Source organism: Cebus imitator, unplaced genomic scaffold (assembly GCF_001604975.1).
Source record: "Cebus imitator isolate Cc_AM_T3 unplaced genomic scaffold, Cebus_imitator-1.0 Scaffold241, whole genome shotgun sequence".
Lineage (NCBI taxonomy): Eukaryota > Metazoa > Chordata > Mammalia > Primates > Cebidae > Cebus > Cebus imitator.
This window is the reverse complement of record NW_016107556.1, coordinates 2,471,319-2,493,145: the sequence shown is the minus strand read 5'-3', so window position 1 is coordinate 2,493,145 and position 21,827 is coordinate 2,471,319. Positions and strand designations below refer to the sequence as shown.

Here is a 21,827-nt window from a genome sequence, read left to right as displayed (position 1 = left end):
GCCAGCACCACGCTCTCTCCACGGCAGGAAAGCACGTTGGCGTGATCTCGAGCCCCAGAGGGCTGAAGGAAGACTCGAGCTCTAAAATTAGTCCCGCTTCCAGGCCCGGCGCCGGGAATGCCCTTCAGCTGGCCGCGCCTCCCCCACCGCCCCCTCCCGCGCGCCCCCTCTCCCGTGCGCCACGCTCTGAGATCGCTAGTCATTCCCGACGCCGAGGCTCCTCTCCCCCTCGCTCGCCCTTTTAGCTCGCGGTTTGGGAGGAGGAGACTGCGAGAGAAAGGCGCGAGGGGGAGACGGGAGAGGGGCTTGGCCGTGCGTCGGCGTCGGCCTTGATGGGGAGCCCGGAGCAGCCAGGCGGCGAGCAGTAGCGGCGGCGGCTGCAGCTTGGAGCAGACACGAGAGCCGGCGCTCCTCCCGGCAGGCTGCGCTGTGATCTGGGCTGCGGACTGGGATCTCGCGCCCCCGTCCCTCTCCTCCAGCTGCTGCTCTCCTCCCCCCGGCTCCCCTCCTCCGCCTGCGAACCCCAGGCGGCGGCGGCGGCGTCCCGAGCGCAGAGCGCTTCTGCTCGCGGCCTCGGTCCCGGCTAGCGCGCGGTGGGCACTGCGGTGGCGGCAGCCGGGGGGCCGGCTCGCCCGGAGCAAGAGAGCCGAGCACCGAGTACGAAAGACCACGGGGGAAGCGCCTTGTAGAGCCGTGGATCGCCGGCGGAGGCAAGGGTGCGTGGGGATTTCTAGCGTGATGATTTGGCTGCTTGGTGCGCCGGCTGGAGCGCGCCGCGGGAGTACAGCCCCAGCTGCTGGGTGCAAATGGGCTGCGAGGTGGGCTCGGGAGGCGAGAGCCGGCGGAGCGCGTGGGGGAAACTTTTCACCTTGTAAAGTTCCAGCCTCCTCGCAGCCCCGGAGCAGCAGTCGCTGCCGCTGCTAGCAGGAAGGGGAAGGTGGCTCGGCCCTGCGGCGGGAGCCGGGAGGTTTACACGGAGAGTTGGCCAAGTTTGGAGCTGAGGATTTGGGGAGGGGTTGCGAGGGGGCTTCCGGATCGGTGCACGCATCCCGGGATCCCAGCCGCCCGCTGCAGGTGGATTGGAAGGTTCAGGTGGCGATCCTGCTTGGCAGCCGGTGCTTCTCGGGCGCGGTGGGGGATGTTCAGATGCTGATGGATGCACTTAGAGCACCCGTAGGTGCAAGTTGCGTTATCGCTGGGAGAGGCGCGGCGCAGAGCAGGGAGCCCAGGCTCCACTTTCGCTAGGAGGGGGAATATGTTACCAGTCTGCAGGTCAGTTCCCCACGCCTGACTCGGGCTTGCGGGGCTTGTGAGCAGGGTGAGATGTACTGAACAACGGCGGCGGCGGCTCTTCGACTGGGGTCGACATCCTTTACGGAGTGGTTGGGAGCAGAGACTATCCCTGCTATCTTGACAAGGAGAGGGAACCGGAATGCTTTGCGAGAGTGCATGATTTTTGGCGGGCGTGTGGAAAGGCTGCTTGTCTTTGAAAAGAAAGCAGCGCGGGTCTGACCGTCCCAGGAGCCTGGAGGAGCTGCCTCCGGGTGGGGGCGAGAGAACACCAGGGGCACCCGCTCCGTTCTCAGGCACCACTCACGAGCGGTGCGGGGTAAATCCCTTCGACCAGGCCAGTGTGTGTGCAGGGCCAGGGTAGGGGGCTGAGGGGCGCTGGCGGGGAGGCAGTGGAGGTTGCCTGGAACATCTTGGCGCGGCGCGCCGTGAGCGCGAGGATTCCGCCAGTGGGAGTCGCTGAGCTAAAGTGTATCTGGCCCCCCGGCTTGCGCGCTGGCGAGCCCGGGTATTTTTAGCTGTGCTGTGGTCTCAATTCCCTCCTCCCCTCGCTCGTTGACTTTTGTCGCGTGTGCTTTCCGAGATGGTTAAACATTGACCACGATTACGCTTTGGGGAAACCAGCTTTTATTCACTTTCAGCGGTTCTCTTGTGGGCAGGGCGCGGGGGCTGTGCTTGGGGCAAGGATGCGGGGGTGGCGGGAGTTTGGCTGTGAGCTAAGAGAGCCGCTTGGTTTGCCCGGGAGGAGAGGAACGGGGACGCTCCTGGAGTGTGGGTGTGCTGGCGGTGACATCCTGAGGCTGCAGCTCACTAGAATAATGGGCTCAAAGCAGGAGATGGAGACGGGTCCCCGAAATGGACGTCGGGGGCGGGGAAGCTGCAGGCACCCTGCGAGGTCTCGGAGGACTAGGAGAGGCTCCCGGGAGGGAGTGACGCCTGCGGCCCGGAACGTGGGCGGCCGGTGGCTGTGGCCCTCGGAGTCCGGTGCACCGAATCTTAGAGCCTCGGCCCGGAGCTCCAGCTACATCTCACCGCCGCTGCGTGCCCACTGGGACTCCGCTGAGCGTTGGGACGAACCTGCTGCAGCAGTGGCGGGAGGGAGGGACGCTGAGACCGCGCTAATGATTGAAGTCGTTTCTCCCCCTCTCCCCTCCTCCCGCTCCTCTCCGCCCCCAGACTTCGGCGCGTTTGTTTTCCAAGTTGGATCCCACTTCCATTTACAAGTGTCAGACAAACCCGCGAGAACCTCACCCCGCCCGCCCCGGCCCCAGCCAGACTAGGGAGGGCGCGCGGGGGGAGGCGGCGAACTGTCTGGGCAGCGCCTGGGGAGGTGCGACGCGCCCACCCCGGGCTTGACCGGTTGCAATTTTATAAAAGATACACATAAACAGCAACACGGTCCAAACCACTCCTGGCTACTTGTATTCCGCCGCTTTTCTCCTCCTTGCCTCGGTCATATTAATTTTCTGGCCCCGACGCTAGTCTTTTCAAAGGCGAGTCTGAGTAGTGGGAGGAAGGGGCGGGGGAGCAGGCCGACCAGTTCATCACGGTGGATTTGTGCTCCTGGCTTTGTTGCTAGGATTAGATTCTCTGATTGCGCCCAGGCTGAGTTAAAATAAAAGCAGAGAGACAAGAGAAGCGGCCAGAAAGACTGCAGCCGGCTTTGCCCGGATCCAGGCGGCAAACTCAGGTGGTTGAAAGGGGAAGCCCGCCATCTAGGAATTGAGGACCGAGGTGCCCACATCTCAGTATCAATCAAACAGAGCCTAGATTTCTTCTCCACTAGCAGGCACTGAACTTTTCTTAACGTTTTTTGAACGCTTGAATGATGTTCTGGTGTGACGTGGAGATTTGAATCTGAGAAGGCAAGGAAGGGAGGAGGGGATGGAGGAGAGAAGAGAGAAGAGATTTGAGAGATTGAGATTCTTCAGAATCGTAGAAATTGCACAAAGCCAACTGCTTCTGCTTTCTTTCTTTCTTTTTTTTTTTTTAAGTCCTTATTTCTAAATTGGAGCAATTGAACAGTGAGGGAATAAGGAACAGACAAGAAAACCAGGAGTCCAAGAGACAAAGAAAAAAAAATGCGTAATAACTTTAGCACTTTGATGTGCTTTTTATTTAATAGGGTTGGAATGGGGAAAGGTTTATTTTTTTCTTAGTATTTCACAAGGATAAAAGTTGTTTGTTAGAATTAAACAGAATGTTGATATTCAATCATGAATCTCAGTTGTTGCCTTTTTGGAACTTGAACAATGAGTGGTGCTGGGGCCAGTTTCTGTGCACAGTGCACTGGGATGAGAAAGTTCCCAGAACTGTCCAGTTATAATGTCTTCATATCTGAATCACACGGAGAACTCCACATGAAAGGCAGCTGGCTCAGAGATCAGAAATCAGTCAGCTGCTGGGCTGGCTCCATCTCTTGTCACTGCAGGATTTTCACAGCCAGTGTTTGTTGACCAGTGACTGGCTCTCAAGCCTTCTAAAAATCTTTCTTTCAAATTTTATTTATTCTGGTCCCTGGCAGAGTCATTTTGGGGATTTTTTAATAGGACCCAGTCTGTCTGTTAACTAGCAATTACTGTTGTGCTGAGCTACTCAAAAATGAAATGAGTAGCAATAAACAGTGGATGCCCACTGACCTGTATGCTATATGGTTATTTTGCTAGCCCACAGCTTTTTGTAAAGCTATGGCTCTCCAGGCTGCTCATAGAAGAACATTTTGATGTGTCAGTTTATGTTATCATCCTTGCTTTCTTCATACAATCCTAAATGACCTGCGCTAATCTGGCTGATGAATTATGTCAGATAGAAAGAAGGCAATTACCAGGCAGGAGAGAGTACTTAGTCATTACCAGCAGGTCTGAGGAGTGCTCCTGGTGGCTGTGTGTTGTGCTGTATTAATAGCTCACAAAGCAAAAAGGCCCATTGTGGCTTTATTTTACCAGTTGTGGAGTTTGGCTATGGCATTCCTTCAGAGCCCACATCTGTCCAGTTGCCTGGTGGGTAAGCTTTTTCCTCTAGGGCAAGAAGGAAAGGGATAATAATGAGGATGTTAGATTTTTTCCATTCTGGGGTCACGCCCAGGTTTTTTCCTTTTGCAGGAGCCTTGAGTAAGGATCATCTGATGGGAGCAGGTGGGCCTGTCTATTTGAATTGATTTCCTTTGATTGCTGAAGAAGGACTATTGATGAACCACTTCTTTGCTGATTGTGGCAAACATGAGAGTTGGAATGGAAATTTAAAAGAAAGGGATCTGACAGACTTACAGCGAAGGATTTGTATAATACCCAATTCCTTTCTGCAGATAGCAGAGCCTCTGATATGCAAGGTCTTAAAAATGTTAAAGGAAGCACAACTTCTGTGTATGTAGTTTTACTTACTGGTGTAATTTTCTGCAATACTATTTTGATCTCCAGTTATTGAATAGGTCATTGTCAGCATCTTTCTACCCAAATTGTGAGGATTGGATCTTTGTTTTATAATATATCCTGACCTTTCTTGACCTCTTGAGGATCACCACAGTGTGACAATTTCCTCTGGGAAGACTCGGAGATTAAATATCTTTTTTGTGTTTTGATCAATTTAATTCTACAGGCTTCTGAAACACACTGAGTTTTCTGTCAGTTGCAGAGTATCTACTCCTTTAATAAGCTTTGTTTACATTGCCTCCCTTTCCTCAAATTTCTAAGAATAATTTTCAGGAAAGCTTGCCTTTTCTTGAAAAAGAAATTCAGCTTAATGACACAGACTGAATTTATTGAGAACATATTTGACACTTGTCTAGTGGCTTCAAGCCAGTTTCTGGTCTACCAAAATAGGCTATCAGTTACATGTAATAGTGACAAATTACCCATTCTAGCAGTTCTGAATTGGAATGGCGTTTTCAGGTTAGTCTTAATTTTAGCGTATTCTAGGACTTAGATTTTTTTTTTTTTTTTTTTTTCTGTGAAGTGGAAGGAATGAAAATTTGAGAATAGATTTACTGGCATGATGATAGAGAATAAAATACGAATTTCAGAACTTAATGAATCATACTCTTTACATAAAGTGTTATTTCCCTCACTTAATAGATACATATGAATATGGAAGACCTAGAAGAAGTGTGAGGAGGGCCACAGCATGTCCTTCCTTGAACAGTGCATTATTGAGTGTGTTACCTCCCCTGGACAGAAAAGTCACACTGGAGACCCTGAGAGGAATCCCTGAGAAGATATTAGTATTCTGACTTTCTGCTCTTTCCGGGTTCCAAGACTGTGAATTATAGACTCTTTAATAAAGAAAAGTTGTTTCATTAACTCCTGCCTTTGTACATCTGAAATATATCCCTTTTTAAAATTCTGTAAAGTCACATGGAATTTAAAATAACTTATTTTTTATTTCTTTCTTTAAAAAATGTCTTGCTTTCTTTTCTGTTTTCCATATTTTATTTTTGTTATTTATTTATTTATTTAAAGACAGAGTCTCACTCTGTTTCCTAGGCTGGAGTGTAGTGGTGTGAGCTTGGCTCACTGTAACCTCCGCCTCCTGGGTTTAAGTGATTCTCATGACTCAGCCTCCCAAGTAACTGGGATTACAGGCACATGCCACCATGCCCGGTTAATTTTTATATTTTCAGTAGATGGGGGTTTCACCATATTGGACAGGCCGGTCTCGAACTCCTGGCCTCAAGTGATCTGCCCACCTTGGCTTCCCAAATGCTGGGATTATAGACATCAGCCACCATGCCCAGTCCTGTTACTTATTTTTAAACATTTTCAAGTTCTTTTCAGCAATGTTTACTGAATCTACCCCTTTCACAAGGCAGTGGGCAAGATTCAAAGAATAGTAAAATATATCCATTGCTTCTGTTTCATACTGTTTATTGGAAAGATGAGAGATACCAGTTTGTACACTAGAAGTCACATCTAATAATGTTTATTAATTGACCAAAGAATGTCTACAAGCAGGAGCCTCAAGGAGGAGGGAGAAATTAATATGAGGTGGAGTAAGTTTTTTAAGAGGAGTGTAAGTTATTAAAGTGAATAACTTAATGATTCTTACTGAAGCCATTTAATAATTCTTACTAAAGCCCTACTGTTTGCAAGGCACTACAAAATTAATTAATTCCTTCATTTGTCAGGGGCAGGCAGGAGCTCCTTTTTGAAAGAACATATTCATGGGACAGGCCAAATGGGCTGTTGGAATGTTAACATTTTGAGAAGACTTCAGGATTTATTCATGTCCTTTCTCCACTATCACCTTGTGGTCTCTCGCTCCCCAATGTCAAAGGTAACTTTTAGGGTTTTTAATGTGCCTGGGAGCCTGCATGCAGGCGCGTATGGTATATTCTTAGTTCTGTTTTCCTATGTTTGAGCTTAGTTACAAATCTCAGGGTTAAGTTTGTCATAGAACACTCTGTCCTTTAGTCATTCATCATTTAGATCTGTTGCTTGCTTTTTAACCTTAAAAAGAGCTGGAAAAAAATGGCATACAAAGTAACATTAGCTTCCAGAATGTGAGTGAAAAGGCTGGAGTTTCTACCTTGGAGGTTCTCTATGACTTGTTCCTACTTGTACTTTTCAGAGCAGTTGCAAATAATATTTCAGTTAATTCTTCCTTTTCTTTTTTGAGATGTTGGAGATAAGCCCAGCTGTTGAATGAGGCACAGATATGAAAGGTTAACTGGAAGTTTAATTGTAACTTTAGGACTTCAACTAAATTAAATTCCAAACTATCTGATAAAAATTGTAGCCTTTTCAGTACCGTGCAAGGTCAAAAAGTGAGTACTCTGGAGTCGCTATTGATGTTTCATATTTTGAAATAAGCACCAAATTATTACTACTACTAAATATCAGTGAACACTATTTAATACTTGTAAACATCTGAGCCTATATGCCAGATGACACAGATTAAATTTAGTGACAAATGTGCTTAATGACAGTATAAATATCAGGGTTTTGTTTTTATCAGATAAATTCTGTGTTTGTGTATGTTTTCTTTCAAAGCAGAATGAGGCTGTATCTTGGTAGGAGGATCAGCTTGGTCTTTTTTGAAACCTAGAGCATTTATCATACATGACATTTTGTTGATTTTTTTAAGTCTAAGTATGTGATCAACATTTTGGAAGTCTGAAATCTATTTTTGATTGTGGTTTGAAATTCTCTGTTGGATCTAAGTGGTAGCTTAATGATGGCAGTTGTGGTTGTGATTGGGCGAGTGATGTGTTACGTGATTCATGTGGTAGCGTCCTGTGCCCGGGGTGGATTTTGCAATTAGAGTTCCTTCAGACTGGCCTGGCTGTGGAGAACTTCACTGCAAACAAATGTACACATGAAAGTGGGCCAAATGCAGATGACTTTAACATCACCTATGTTATGGAGAGAGTGGGGTGTGAATCTTTCCTATACTTTCCAGTTAAAAAAAAAAAAAGTTTGCTAATAACAGTTTCAATCAGATGAATCAGAATTCAGAAGTGCATGGTAATCTCTTGAGAATTCGGTACCTATCTGATAGGACTGTAAACGCATTTCAGAATGTCAATTAAATGGAAAAATATGCCTGGAATTGAATATAATTAAGCAATGTTGAAGTCTGGTGTCTACATATTCAGACACTGTATAAGATGGTTTAATTAGTGAACAAGGATTTGGATTTATTGACAGAAGGTCTCTTTCTCATGGCATGTTTCACTCATTAAAAGCTCATAATGTCTTGGATCTTTTTAGCTGTTGGAATTTGACCATTTGTCATTTTGTGCTTCTTGACTTCAGTGATGTGTGTGTGTGTGTGTGTGTGTGTGTGTGTGTGTGTGTGTTTGACTGTGCAACTGATTAGGATGCTGTTGCTTCTCACATTGATGATTATTTCCATGGAGAAAATGCATAGTGTCTTGTAAACATTATGAAGCATCACCAAAGTTTTAGGCAAAGCTCAGTACCTTTGAAAAACAAGGATTGGGAGGTAGAATTATTACTGTGGAATTACTGGCCTAGCACCTTAGAATTCATTAGAGTAACTTCCTCATTGTAACTACTGGCTTTATATTATATTTACCTGATGGCAGAATTTACATTTAAATTCACATTTCTCTGCATCCTTTTCAGTTTTTTTTTTCTTTTTTTTTTTTTTTTTTGCTTTATATTATATTTACCTGATGGCAGAATTTACATTTAAATTCACATTTCTCTGCATCCTTTTCAGTTTTTTTTTTCTTTTTTTTTTTTTTTTTTTGGTTAATGGCTTAGTGGTTTCAATCCTTTTTATTCCCCATTATTGGCATGAAACAGTTGTAATCATACAGGAGATTGAAATTCTTTTTTTAATATTCTTGTTGTAGGATATATTTTTTTAACTGAATTTGATGATTATAAGTGCCTGAAATTACTGCAGTTTGTAAAGAGAGAACTTGGGAATGTGGACAAGTGAGGTATGGAGAAACGTGGTTCAGCCAGTCCCTGAGGATTTTTCATGACCCATTTAGAATTTAGATTTTGGCTGTCTCCTATACTGGTATGAATGTGAACAGCTACTTTTACAATATTTTTAAATTCCTCATCTTCATAGATATGTTCTCTCTAACTCGGAGCTATTTAAAGTAATCTAGCATTCCATCTTTCCTGTAGACATAGCAGATCATTCACAGTCTAGTTAAACTAAGTACACATTACATTGTTAGTCTTTTTGATGGCATGAACTGTGTTCTTCAGGTTTTTGTTGTAGGAAAAGTGTATTAAGAGTGCTCTTATTACCTTGGATTAATTTTTGCGTGGAACATATTAAATGTGGTGTCTGATCCTTCAAAAGTTATCTTCCTCAGCTGAGTGATGTTTAGCTAAGTCAGTATAAATCGTAATGTATATGTGACCCTAAGTCAGTAAGGTGGTGAACTGAGGTGACATCATCTGCTTTGAAGTTCCTGGATTAACAGTGGGATTTATATTTATATTTGGAAGACAACTGCTATGATGAGGAAATTGGTCAATCTAGGCAATTGAATAATCAAATGGGAAATGTAAGATAAAACATGTTATATTGCCAGATCAATTCCCTGGATCTTGTTGAATTATATAATATTTAGATAATCTTCCTTTATTTGGAAGTATACATTTTGTATGTATAATTACTTGTATTAATCACTTTATTTCCAAGTCATATTCAGCAGTGCACACATTACGTTCAGTTTACATTTGGTATATTTTTGTTAAACGGGTAGTATTAATAACATATTATACCTCATCTCCAAAGAGAAGGAGGGAGATACAGGTATTTTGAGATTTACCACTTTCATACAGCTCATCAGTGGGTATTATAATAATGAAAGTGAATAAACATAGATTGCTCTTCTACAATACATATGTTTTTAAACGTTGAGTGTAAATCACATTTTTCAAAACAAATCCCATCTTATATGCATTCAGTTAGGGAAAATACAGTTTTCATTTAAACAGATGTGGCAAATTTTTTTTGTAAAGAACATTTTGTCTCACGTTTATCTGTTTTTTAAGTTTATATTTTTGTATATCAAATTTCTTAAGAGGCAAGAGTTTATACATATTGGAAATATATTTTTATTCAAATATATGATAAACTGAAATAATTCGACCTTCTCCCTCAGTATCACTTTCACGAGAAGCAGCATCAGAGGGGAAACTAAAGGGGGAAGATGGGACTGGAATTAGAGAAAACAGAAATGTTCACCTCATTTATGGAAATGTTTAGGAAATGTTAAAGTTTAAGAATTTCTTGGCCAAGCGAAGTGACTCACGCCTGTAATCCCCACACTTTGGGAGGCTGAGGAGGGCAGATCACCTAAGGGCAGAAGTTCAAGACCTGCCTGGCTAACATATAGTGAAACCCTGTCTCTACTAAAAAATAGAAAAATTAGCTGGGTGTTGGGGCACACACCTGTATTCCCAGCTACTTGGGAAGCTGAGGCAGGAGAATCGCTTCAACCTAGGAGGCAGAGGTTGCAGTGAGCTAAGATTGTGCCACTGCACTCCAGCCTGGTGACAGAGCAAGACTCCATTTCTCTCCAAAACCAACTCTCAGGGCCCCTTGTCTTCTGCAGCCGCTTTGCCTTTTGCTCTCTTTGGTACTTCTTGGCCCCTTTTATCTCTCCACACCCTCCCTAGCTCCTGTAGTCACTGGTAGAAACCCCATGCTGTCCTGTAGGTATTGCTTACACCTGACCTCTTACATTGTTTCTTCATATTTCTGCACCCAGGTCCTCCCTACACTGTGTGGTAATTGCAACACTGTTTACATGCCTTGTAATGAAATTACCTCTTTCTCCCATAGGCCATAATTCCCTGGGCACAGGTCCCACATTCTAACTGCTAGATCTTGCTGATGTTTAATATTTAAAATTGAATGACTATATTTATGTTCAACTTGGTTAGTGATTATGGAGTTCCACAATTGACCATCTATGACCAAATATTGAAAAATAGATCTTTGAGGTATTAAGACTATGTTATGATTCTGGTACTGCAAAGATATATTACTTCTGAGGTCCACATTTCATAGTTGAAGGAAAGATCCTCTAGGCATATATGTACATGCCCTTTGCTCTTTATTGGTTGATCTGCTCAAGCTCTGGGTCTTTCCTATATGTTCTAAGCAAGTGTGGATAACAGATCAAGAAGGCATGTTGCATGTATCCAGGTGTCCAGTCACCTTTTAGTAGCATCATTTTTTTTTCAAAGAATGTGTGATAAAGGTGTTATGTACCTAATGGTACCTTCTCATGGTGTTTGATGTTCACAGTCAAAGGTAAAATAGACTGAGAGGTAGAAGCATATATCAGTGCTGAGATTTTTGTGTCACAAGATTTAAATTATTCATAAACACCTGTGCTGTAACTGTAGTTAACACCCCTCATAAGGGATTAAGGAATTCCAATGTATTCTGAGGCCCAGAGGCTCACAGAGGTACAGGTCACCCCGTAGAGACCACTGTGGGCAAGGACATCTTTCTTTAAAGGTTGGAGGTATAGTTTCTAGTACATAACAAAGCTTGTCTATGTACAAGCAAATGTATGAACTAACCTGGCAGTTTATAATAGAATAGATAAAAATGCAGGTCTTAAAAAATTTTAATCCCCCCTCTTTTTTTTTTTTTTCCAATTACAGTGCACTATATGCATTATTTGAGGGGCAGGATGGTAAAATCAACATGTGAGCAGGTATGTGTCTTGGGAATGTCCTATTACAAAGAAAAGTTCAATAACTGTTTCTTGAATGAATGGATATTGGAAAAGGCTGTGTCTGTCTTTTAGACACTTTGTTATTCTGCGAGCTTAACAAACAAAATCTCATTAACACCAAATCCACAGGAGCATGAGAAATGTGTAATGCTCTTAATTTCTTATTAAGTGATTTGTGTTTATTAAAAATTGGCTTGAAAGTACACTGCACATAATTCATAATAGTGGAGTCTAGATCCTTTAGTCTTTCTTGTACTTAGAATTTGCTCACAGTACAGTGTTGGAATCATGGGTGGGAAGAGGGATATCTTATTTCTGGAGAGATTTACTGAAATGAGAAGATGACGAGTTAGATTTTGGAGATCCTTTTTTCATGCTCCCATGCCTTTTAGTTTTGTGTGTTTGTTTCAGTCCTTTATTTCTCCAGGCACACTTTGTACGTGTCTATAAGCAGATGAGAGGGAGCAAGGGCACATAGGGGCTGATAGAAGCACATGTAAATCCCGTTTTTTCCCTATTAACTCATGAGGCCTGCTGGGTAGCAGCAGGCATTACCAGACATTTAATTGTGTGCAAGGTAAGGCTGGCACAATTCCAGCATCATTGTGGAGCAAGAATTATACTAATCAGCTGGGATATACTGCATATATTGATTAGAGTTGGATTTTGTTATGCAAAAGAAAAAAATCCTTATAAATAGTGGGAAAGTAATTGAGAGTAATTAAAAAGGCAGAGAGTTAATTCACAGTTCTTTAGATAAAAGGGCATTTTGATCCTTTGCTTCCATGTAGATTTCCAGGCAGGCTGGAGCAGTCTGTGAGTGCTGAGTATAAATGGTATGATCGATGTTACCATTCAACTGGATAGTAAACAGGCAGGCTGTGTAGATGGCATGTTGGTGACCAAGTTCGAACAGTTTCTACTTGGTGACTCTCCTTTGTTTGGGTCTGGGGCCTTTTTCTTTATTTTTCTTGGACTTGAAGATAACTTTTAATCATTATTAGTATCCCTGATGAGAACTCAGTTTAGACCCCAGTATCCTAGTGAACACTGGTGAGAATAGTATACCATGCTGGAGTTACCTGGAATTTTAGCATGTTTTGATGTTGCTTCCGTCTAAGAAGGCTTCATAGTCATTGGTGTCACAGAAGACCTGTCATCTGTGAATGGTGACCTGAAATGGTGTATTCACATACACTTTCTTGCCTCTGAGCCCTTTCACTCAAAGACAGTGCCTGCCAGGAAAATACTCAGTGAATACTTGTTCAATGAATGAATGAATGTGATATTTTAGATTTTGGATGGTAGAATAATTAGAATCTTGAAAGTATAGGTGATATTTGGTGGAGTTCCAAGTATTATTATCTGAGCTCCTAAATAACATGTAGGAAAAGGGGAATGTGGGGTAGGGAAAGAAGAAAATAGATAAGATTTATTGAGCATCTACTTTATCATGCTCTTTGCATATGCACTTTTGTTCTGGCATCACCTGGGTCCTATGAAGTAGGTATTAATACCATCATTTCACAGGAGACAGAGATATGCTTAGGAGTAGAAACAACCTCATAGGCCTTAATTGGTAGAGTTGGGATTTGAACCCAAAGATCTTATTGATAATAACATTATGAGTGAGTAGCAACCCCCATACTAGGAAAGGAGGATGGCCTCATATTCTCAGAATTTGGGTATGGGCCCAAAGAAAGGCCATGAGCATTGGGCAGATTTATTTGAGGGCTGAGTATTTTTCTTCAAAAATTAGGCTAATTGTACAGCCTGTTCCATAATGTGTTTGTTTAAATGTGAAACTTACATTAGCTTACTTAGTTATCAAAGCACTTAAATTTGCTTCCCTAAATCTTTAAGTAAAATTGATCACCCAAAAGTTGCTCCCAGTATATACTCAGAGACACCTCTGGAATGTCCACAGAGTGAATCAGAGGGGGACAATCTGGTTGGAAGAAGAAGTGAGGGTATCTTGAAATTTATTTTTTCATAACAAGCAGGTTTTTGTTTGTTGTTGGCTTAGATTGCATGTTTACTTAGGGTGGCCTGGGGCTGTTAGAGATGGGAAAGGACTCATGCTCCAGGTTTCATCTTCCTTTACCTAGAAACTTTAAGAATCATTATTGTAACTGTTGTCAATTCAAGTTTGAGAAGCCTGCGCAGAACTATACTGCCCTAAATTATTTGAATAATAATAGTAATAAGAAAAACAAATACTATGCATGTGGTTATTTATGAAGAACTGTTTCTGTTAGCTTACTTTTAACAGAGGGATGATAAAGTTTATGTGGGAAACTTGAGAAAAAATGATCCTGGATAAAGAGTCCTGAAAAAAACAATAGAATAATTCTAAACTTCCTGCTGGTCAGTTGGTATTGAATTGAAAGTAGACTATCAAAAGGGAATTCTTGACACTGTTAATAACAGTAACTTGCATTTGTTTAGAGCTTTGACATTTGCAACTTTGATTTTTGCATTAGTTAATAACAAATAAGATAACTAACATTGATGAGAGCTTTATGTGTATTATCTCATTTATCCCCCAACAACTCTATAAGGCAAATACTATTGTTATCTCTAGTTTACAGGTGAAGAAATTGAGGCATAGAACTGATAAATGACTCGCCCAAGGTAACATTGTTCAGGAGGTGTCAGAATGGGATCCTAACTCTACAACCTGTACTCTTTACCCCTCTCCCTAAAAGAGCCCCCCCACCCCGGGCCAAGTGCTATTTATTTTCTTACTGGATTCTGGGTTTCCTGCCTCAGTCTTACTTACAGTGATCCTATAGGAATCCTGGAGAATCATCCAGCTTCTCTAGGTTATAGTACCCCTTCACACACTTGCCCAAGCATGGCAAATGTGGTTTGAGTTTCTAAAACTTCAGTGTGCACCCAGAAAGCAAGAAGCAAAGGGAGCACTCCTGAGTCAACAGTACAGATGCTCCCTCCTGAAAATGACTTTTCATTTCCAGGCTGTCTGACTCCGTGAAAGGAAGTGGAAAAGTTAACCAGTGCCCAATAAATGTGGGTTATTGCCCTCTGCCTGAGTAATTTGTCACTTGCTGGAACTAACTTCAGAATTGTTCTGAGTCCATGTCATGTTACTCCTGGGAATGGGCTATTATAAGATTCTGAATGCTGTCATGCAGTTGCCTATGGCTGTGCTTGCACAGAAGAGGTTGAATTAGGAAGTTGGAAATCTACTGTTTTCTGATTTTGGCTTATCAGCTGAATGTAAATAAAAAGATGGAAGATAAAATTTAGAAAACTGCATTAACTTGATTAGGGGTCTTATTTGCATAAAAGAGTCTTTGAATCACAATTACCCTCTGGCTTTGGACCCAGCTTTTCTTGCCTTTCCTATTATCTGGTCCAAGGTCATTACTAAAAGGCTTCCTGTTTCGTGGAAGAGGACTTACTGAAATATTAATTTCATTGCCTGAAGTAGATTCATAATGTCTGGTGAATAACCCGAGGTTCTATCAGAATCACTGAGGGAAGAGTTATTTTTTATGCCTTTTGAAAGATGGTTCAAGAATTTGAGTAATAGGCAGCTAAAAGTTCAGTTTCATTTTACCTGTCTTTATGACAGAAATGAGCAGGTATCTTTATGTTCTTTGGTAATTACTTCAGTGAAACAACTGTAACTGGATAAGCTGCACATACAAGGAGGTTTTTTAGTTTTTAATTTTTTTTCATTTAATTGTACTGTGACTAGTTTGAATTTGATGTATAAGACTCTAGGAAAGAAGTGAACTTGTGACATTCAAAGCTTGGAAACATTTTCCTTTTTTTTTTTTTAAATTATAGATAGAGCTTGAATATTCAAGATTTTCTTGAGTGTCTTTTCAGTTTGTAACTGCTTATAACACAAAAGCTTGACTTACAATGCTGTTTTTTCTTGTTCTTTTGTAGCCATAGCTGTATGTGTAATTTAATCCAGTGTATTTAAAACAAGTTGCATTCTTCAATGGTAGAGGTAAAAGCCCCAACTATCCCCTAGTAGTAACTAATAGTAATACTTGCAAGCACAATTACTTGAAACAAAATAAGACCAAAAAAAAAAAAAAATCCCAAACTGTAATGGAAGGTTTTTGCATCAATGTAGACAACAACTTATACAGCCTAAGATTGTAACAGATACATTTTGAAGGAGTTTGGCTCATTTTATTGACATATTGTTTTGCCTGCTGTGAGTAGACATGTCTCAAATAATATATATCCATTGACAAAAGCCAGCAACTAATTGACCTGGTCTCATTTTTGGAAATATCCTGGAAAGTTGTTATTTTATTGCTCTTTTCAGCTGGTTTTGCTCAGTGACTCAGTAGCTTTTTGCAGAACTGTTTTCCAGTCTATTTTATAATCCACATCCTTGTAGAACCTCCCCCATGCCCCTCCTTCCGCCACATTGCTGGAATCATTTCTGCTTTTACTTTGTAAAGCAGTTTGCTTAATGTCACAACAAAATAAAGCATGGATTAGAAACAGCATTGCAGTTTCAGACTTAATGCCTTTGTGACATCTCATTGCTATGCAAATGAGATTCAAGGAGGTCATCCCTTTAGCAGTTGCTCTAGCCCTGGTATCTACTTGATATTCGTTGGCCAAACTTACTAAGCATTCATTACTGAGCTAGCCTGGGTGTTTTAACTCTTTGTTGGCTTTGGACCTGCTATCTCAGGCTGCTGAGCTTAACAGCTCCTTCTTGGGAACAACTTCTTATGAGTAAAGTTTTTCATTTCAGGGATCTCCTTGCAATTCTCTTTTGCTTCTTAGCATTGCCGGTACCTCAGGAAATGGAGTACTCATATTTAAAAGATAAACTTGATTATATGCCAAGACGGTATTGCAAAAGCTCATTTGTGATGTGTTTCTTTGCTGTTTCAAGTATTTTTATGATTGCAAAATACTCTATTTTTAGATAGATACTTTATTTACTTGCATCTGTGTTGAGTTTCATAGAAAATGTGGGCCTGTGCTGGTAAATGTTCATGTAATACATATTTTAAAATTAAATTTTCTGTAATTCAAATTTGATTTCATCTGATTGAGCAGATGTGTTATGAGCAGATGTGTTAATAGTTACTGAAGGTGGAGGGGTCTGATTTTAATTCAGTAAGAATTGGCTACTTTTAGTGAATACAGAATATTGCTGGTGTTTCATTTGATTAAAGGGTGTTATGTATTTATTTATTAGTCATTAGTCTGACAGACGTTTTTCTTTTTAAAAAATGCATGTAAAAGTGCAGTTTTTAAAAAAATCCAGTTTGAGCCTTTTGCAGTTTGAGAAACTGTCATGTTGTAAATGGTTAATTAAATAATTCTTCTCTTCATATCATTTTGGTACAGTGGAGTTATCTTCACATACCTGCAGATACGAATCTGTCAAGACACTGAGCTTGCACTCAGAGTTTGGTTAAAATAACTGCTAACTCAGGGAAAGCAAACGTTACTGTCTTAAACTTGATATAACAAAGCTTAGGAACTGGGAAGAAGGACATTCATCTTACATCATGGTCTCCTATGCATTAAGAAACAGAATGATGACTTTGATGGCAAAGGTGATTTGAGCAACTATTGTGTTTAACATCAAGAACTCTAGGATGAGGATTTGACTCTTTTTAAGGATTTAGAACACATGTCTGGATTAAGATACTGAATCAAACACAAAATTCTTAAAAGATGCTACTTTAGCCTTTTATAAACCAATACCTTTCCAAAGTGCCTTATCTGTCTACTGATGGTGAGGGACGGCTCAGACATCTAACAGACAGGTTATCTTGAATTCTGCTGAGAGAGATATTACTCCTTCATGATCTTGATCAAGGACAACAGAAAACTACTAGTGGTTAAAATAGTGAACAATATTTGAATGGTGACTTGAGTGCAATTTTTAAAGTAAAAGCTTAGAACCACCTTTTTTTTGGGCAGGATCTTTCATCTCCTATGCTGTTCTTCACTGACTCATAAATGTTTACAGGAGCCTATTTTACTACGGCAGATTGCTGGGTGCTAGGAGGTCAAGGAAATAAATAAATCACTGTTCTTGACCTCAGGGAGCTTAAGGTCTGTGAATGAAATAAGGCCTATAGGTAATTATCAAGGAGGAAAGAGTGGTATTGCTGTAGCTCATGTGTTCTGCTGATTTGGACACAAAAGTGTGTTTCTGAACTACCAAGGAATTGGCTTCAGATCTGAATCTTATGGTCACCTCTGTAAATAGGACTTAAATTCAGTGCTGGCACATCGTGGTATAGGAGCTGGGCATGGCTTATTATTCAGTAACTACACTTAAATAGTCAGAGTTCTAAGCTTGATGCTCCTGATCTATCCTGGCAATTCCTATTTATCCAAGAAACAATTAGAAGGAAATGTTCTTTGACTTAGCGGATGTGTTCTAGGGAAAGAAAAATGTGTAACTTTCAAAGGAGTGTTTGCCCCTCCCCCCGCCATAGTAAAATCTTTCACTTAAACTTTACAAGTTTTTTAAAGAAACAACTATAATTTATGAGTCATAAATGTGGGGTTATGGAACAATGCTAGAAATGTAAAATTGGGTAGTAGTTGTATTCAATTTGTAGATTATTCTAGTGCCTGGCAGCTGCCTGTTTCCTTCTGTCTTTCTTTTTCTAGCTAAAGCAGATGTGGAGTACAAGAGTCATTGAATTGAAATCAACCAATATTGATTAAAATGAAAAAGGGAGACAAAGTTAAAAAGTATGTATTAGCTAAATTGAGATAAAATCTGAATTTCATTTGTCTCTGCTGTCATTGTTTGCTTTACTACAGATGATTCAACTGAATGTGTTCAGGCCTCGGTGAATTATAATAGCAGTTAAGTTTTCTTTTGGGGCTTTTGGGAAAAGTTTTAAAAATTAATTTGCTCAGAGATAAATGGAAATGTTTTTTGTTGGAAGCCTTGATGTTAAAAAGCAAATGCCTTGCTTTATGTTTTAGAAAATTGTCTTTTTCTTAAATAGAAAACTTAAAAAAATTAATAGGCTAAACATTTTGCATCCTACCAAATTCATTGTTTTAGCAATCTGCTTTCTTGTTACAAAGGATGCTGGTTAATTGAATGCTTCACACTGACTCTTGTCATTAGTGTTTGCAAATGAAATGTAGTTCTCCCTGGATCCTTGTCCTAATAATGGGATAAAATGCTACCAGATAAGCCACAGTACTTTGGTTTGTAGTCTGGAGTTTGAACCATAAGTCAATGACTTTAGTTTTAGATCCAGATTCCAAACCATAAAATTTTCATTTGAATATCATTTATAAATAATAGAACCAATCTTTATTAACATGTTTTAAAATAGAAAGCTTCGACTATGTTATTGCTCCTTGCATATAATGACTGAAAAAAGATCAAAAGTTAAGGAAAAGAGTATCCAAATAAATTTAATGTCTTTATTATGATTCATATTCCAGTCCATTTCTTATATGCAAACCTGATTACAATGTTACTCTCTGCCTTACTACTCTTTCCTCAACTCCAGAGTCAGAATCTCTTTTCTGTGTGGATATTTAGAAGATAGCCTTGAAGTAGCATAATTCACAAAGACCTTGCAGCTGTTAAATAATATCAGAACAGGGAGGAAAATTTTTGAAAGGTGAGATTTTGAGATTATCATATTTTCTTTTACTGTGTTTATATCATTGGTTCCTTGGCTGAACTTTGTGCTTCTTTTGGGCAGAAACCCTTTCTGTGCTCCTTTTATAACTCCTTTATGGGATTACTAGATTGAGTACATAAAAATACAGACTCCCAGTTAAATTTGGAAAGCAACAACTAATTCTTTAGCACAAGTATGTCCCAAATATTACACAAGACATGTTTTTATCTGGCAACTCGGCTCCTGCATAGATCACAACTTATCCTATTAAATGTGTTGAAAAAGGTTTTGTTGAATGGCTAAAAGAGCTTTCAGGTGGAAATACCTAGTAGTTAGTTGGAAATACTAATTTATAGCACAGTAGAGCTTTACTGAGGCGTCACCAGTCACATGAGTGGTATCCGAAGTCCTGGGGATGGTCCCAGGTTGTATAGACCAGCACTTCTCAAACTTTAATGAGCATCAGAACCACTTGAAACATTTGTTAAAACACAGATTCCTATATCTAGTCCCATAATTTCTGATTTAGTAGGCTTACGGTGGGGCTTAAAATGTGAATATCACACAAATTCCTAGATAATGTCAATGCTGCTGGCCTGGGACCACCCTTTAGGAGTCATTACGCACATTCTCTGGAGAGGCACTGTCCAGCATTTTCTGTAAAGGACCAGACAGTAAATATTTTAGCCTTTGTGGGACACACTCTCTATCACAACTATTCAACTCTGCCTTTGTAGCTTGAAAGTAGCCATAAACAATATTTGAATGAAAGGGCATGGTTATATTTGAATAAAACTTTATTTGTAAAAACTGGCTACTGGCTGGATTTGGCCAGTGAGCTGTAGTTTGCAACCCCTGCTTCGGAGTGAGAAAAGGTGAGAGTTGAGGACAGAACTTGAACATTTAGATTTAAGAAATGGGCAGAGGAAAAGGAACCAGAGAAAGAACAATCTGCAGAATGGGAAATGACCCAGCGGAGGGGAGTGTCATGGAAGCCAAATAATCAGATTTTCAAGAATGAAAGCATGCGTCACTCTCATCTACTGTCAGAAGGGTGATTAAGGATGAGGAAGTGGATGAACCCTGAAAGAGGCCTTTGGACTTGGCAGCTAGGATGCCATGACTGACTGTCGACTGAGCAATTTGAATGGATGTGGGGAGGGACCTCTGCCAGATGGCAGTAGATGGAGTGAAGGAGGAGGAGAAGGCAGCTAGTATTGAATACTGTTTTAAGAAATCTGGCAGTAAAGGAAAGAGGAGGGGGTTGAAGCTGAAGTTTAAGGAGAAACTTGGGCCCAGGAAGGTTTTTATGAGGCAAAAAGGAAAACAAGTATGTTTGTAGGCAGAGAGAAGAGGGCTGGTAGAAACAGGAGCCTGAGCTTCAGATGCATTGTCTCCTGAGTGGTGCCCTGTGGGTTGTGCACCATGTACTGAAAAGGGAGCAGATGAAAATGTAGGAGAGGAGCGATAATTAAAGGAGAAAAATTCTTCAAAGAAACAGGATGGGAAAAGGATTAAGAGGGTGTACAGCTGGCATACCTTAGACTGGAGAAGGGGAGCTATTTGTCCTAAGACAGAGCGGGATAAGGATCATTTCAGTAGCAGGAAAAGGAGAAGAAGAAAGAAGACGGTGAGGGCCTTTCCAACTGATTAAATAGGCAACTAGGCTAGACTGAAGTGATTGCGGAAAAGGGAGAGATTCTAAGGAAATTGATGAAGGTTTGGAGTAGGCAATGTGGCAGGAAGTATACCAAATATAAGTACAAACTTTACCAGGCAGCATCAGGGACTGTGTTGGGGTTAGAGCTCATATATTAGAACATGTACATCACACTGTTATGCGGCATTTCCAGTAGTCCACAGCAACCTGGGTACTGTAGAAAACATAGGAGTTACTGAGAGTGGCTGGTTGTCAAGAGATGTGGGTCAGTAGAACATGAAATGACATAATTTGCAATGGTCATAAATGGGAATATTAACGAAAACTAGGTGGAGAAAGAAATGAAATAAGACTGATACATTTGTCACCGGTGGAAGGACAAGAACTCTTGGTGCAAGTAAACTGGTTTAGAGGGAGCTTCCAGGGAGTTGGAGAGGTAGAAGGATTGGAAATTAGAGAGGCTGGGATGTCCCAGTGATTCCAGAGATGCGGCAGTTCCAAGGAATGACAAAGGTCTGGGGTGTGGCTGTGGAATTAGGTTCCTAACGTGGAGCTGAAGTGAGTATTGTCAGGAATTGAGGCGAGTGTGTTGGGTAGGTTAGTGAGGGGGACCTTGAACTCACGATGGCAAAATAAAGAAGGTTCTTGCCTTACCTGATCCTGTATCTGCCTTAGCCTTGGGAACATGGCTGAGCCTTGAAACCCTGTCTTCTTTTTTATTTTTGTAGGGCTCCCAATTCCCTGCTCTTTTTTGTCCTCTTTTGCCCTTGCTGGGTGTGACGTGCCTCTTCTGCAACTGCTGAAGTAATTCACCGCACATTTTCACTCTTTCCTCATTTTTTCCACTTGGCAGAAGCATGAAAAAAGATTACAGGCATATGGGACACCTCTGTGTTGGTAACTTAAGCTTCTGTGACTATCTTTTCCAAATCAGAAGGGAGTCATTTTTCAATTTCCTCTATAAAAGAGAGAGCAAGTCTGTCTTTCTACCAAGCATTACCAGTTGTTAGGCATTGATGAACATTTGCTGGCAAACGCAGCTCTGTATTATGGCTGACTTCTTTGAGGA

General features: G+C 41.1%; 1 protein-coding gene across 2 annotated transcripts in view; it reads left to right on the top strand.

Moving 5' to 3' along the window:
* Positions 1-557: 557 nt before the first annotated feature.
* FAT3 (FAT atypical cadherin 3) overlaps positions 558-21,827 on the top strand; it is a 670,902-nt gene continuing 649,632 nt past the window's right edge. The window contains exon 1 of one of the 2 annotated variants that reach the window (XM_037727841.1): positions 558-657. The gene's annotated coding sequence lies outside the window, so the exon portion shown is untranslated. The remainder of the gene's footprint in view (positions 658-21,827) is intronic. The other variant, XM_017498438.2, reaches the window with a different exon arrangement.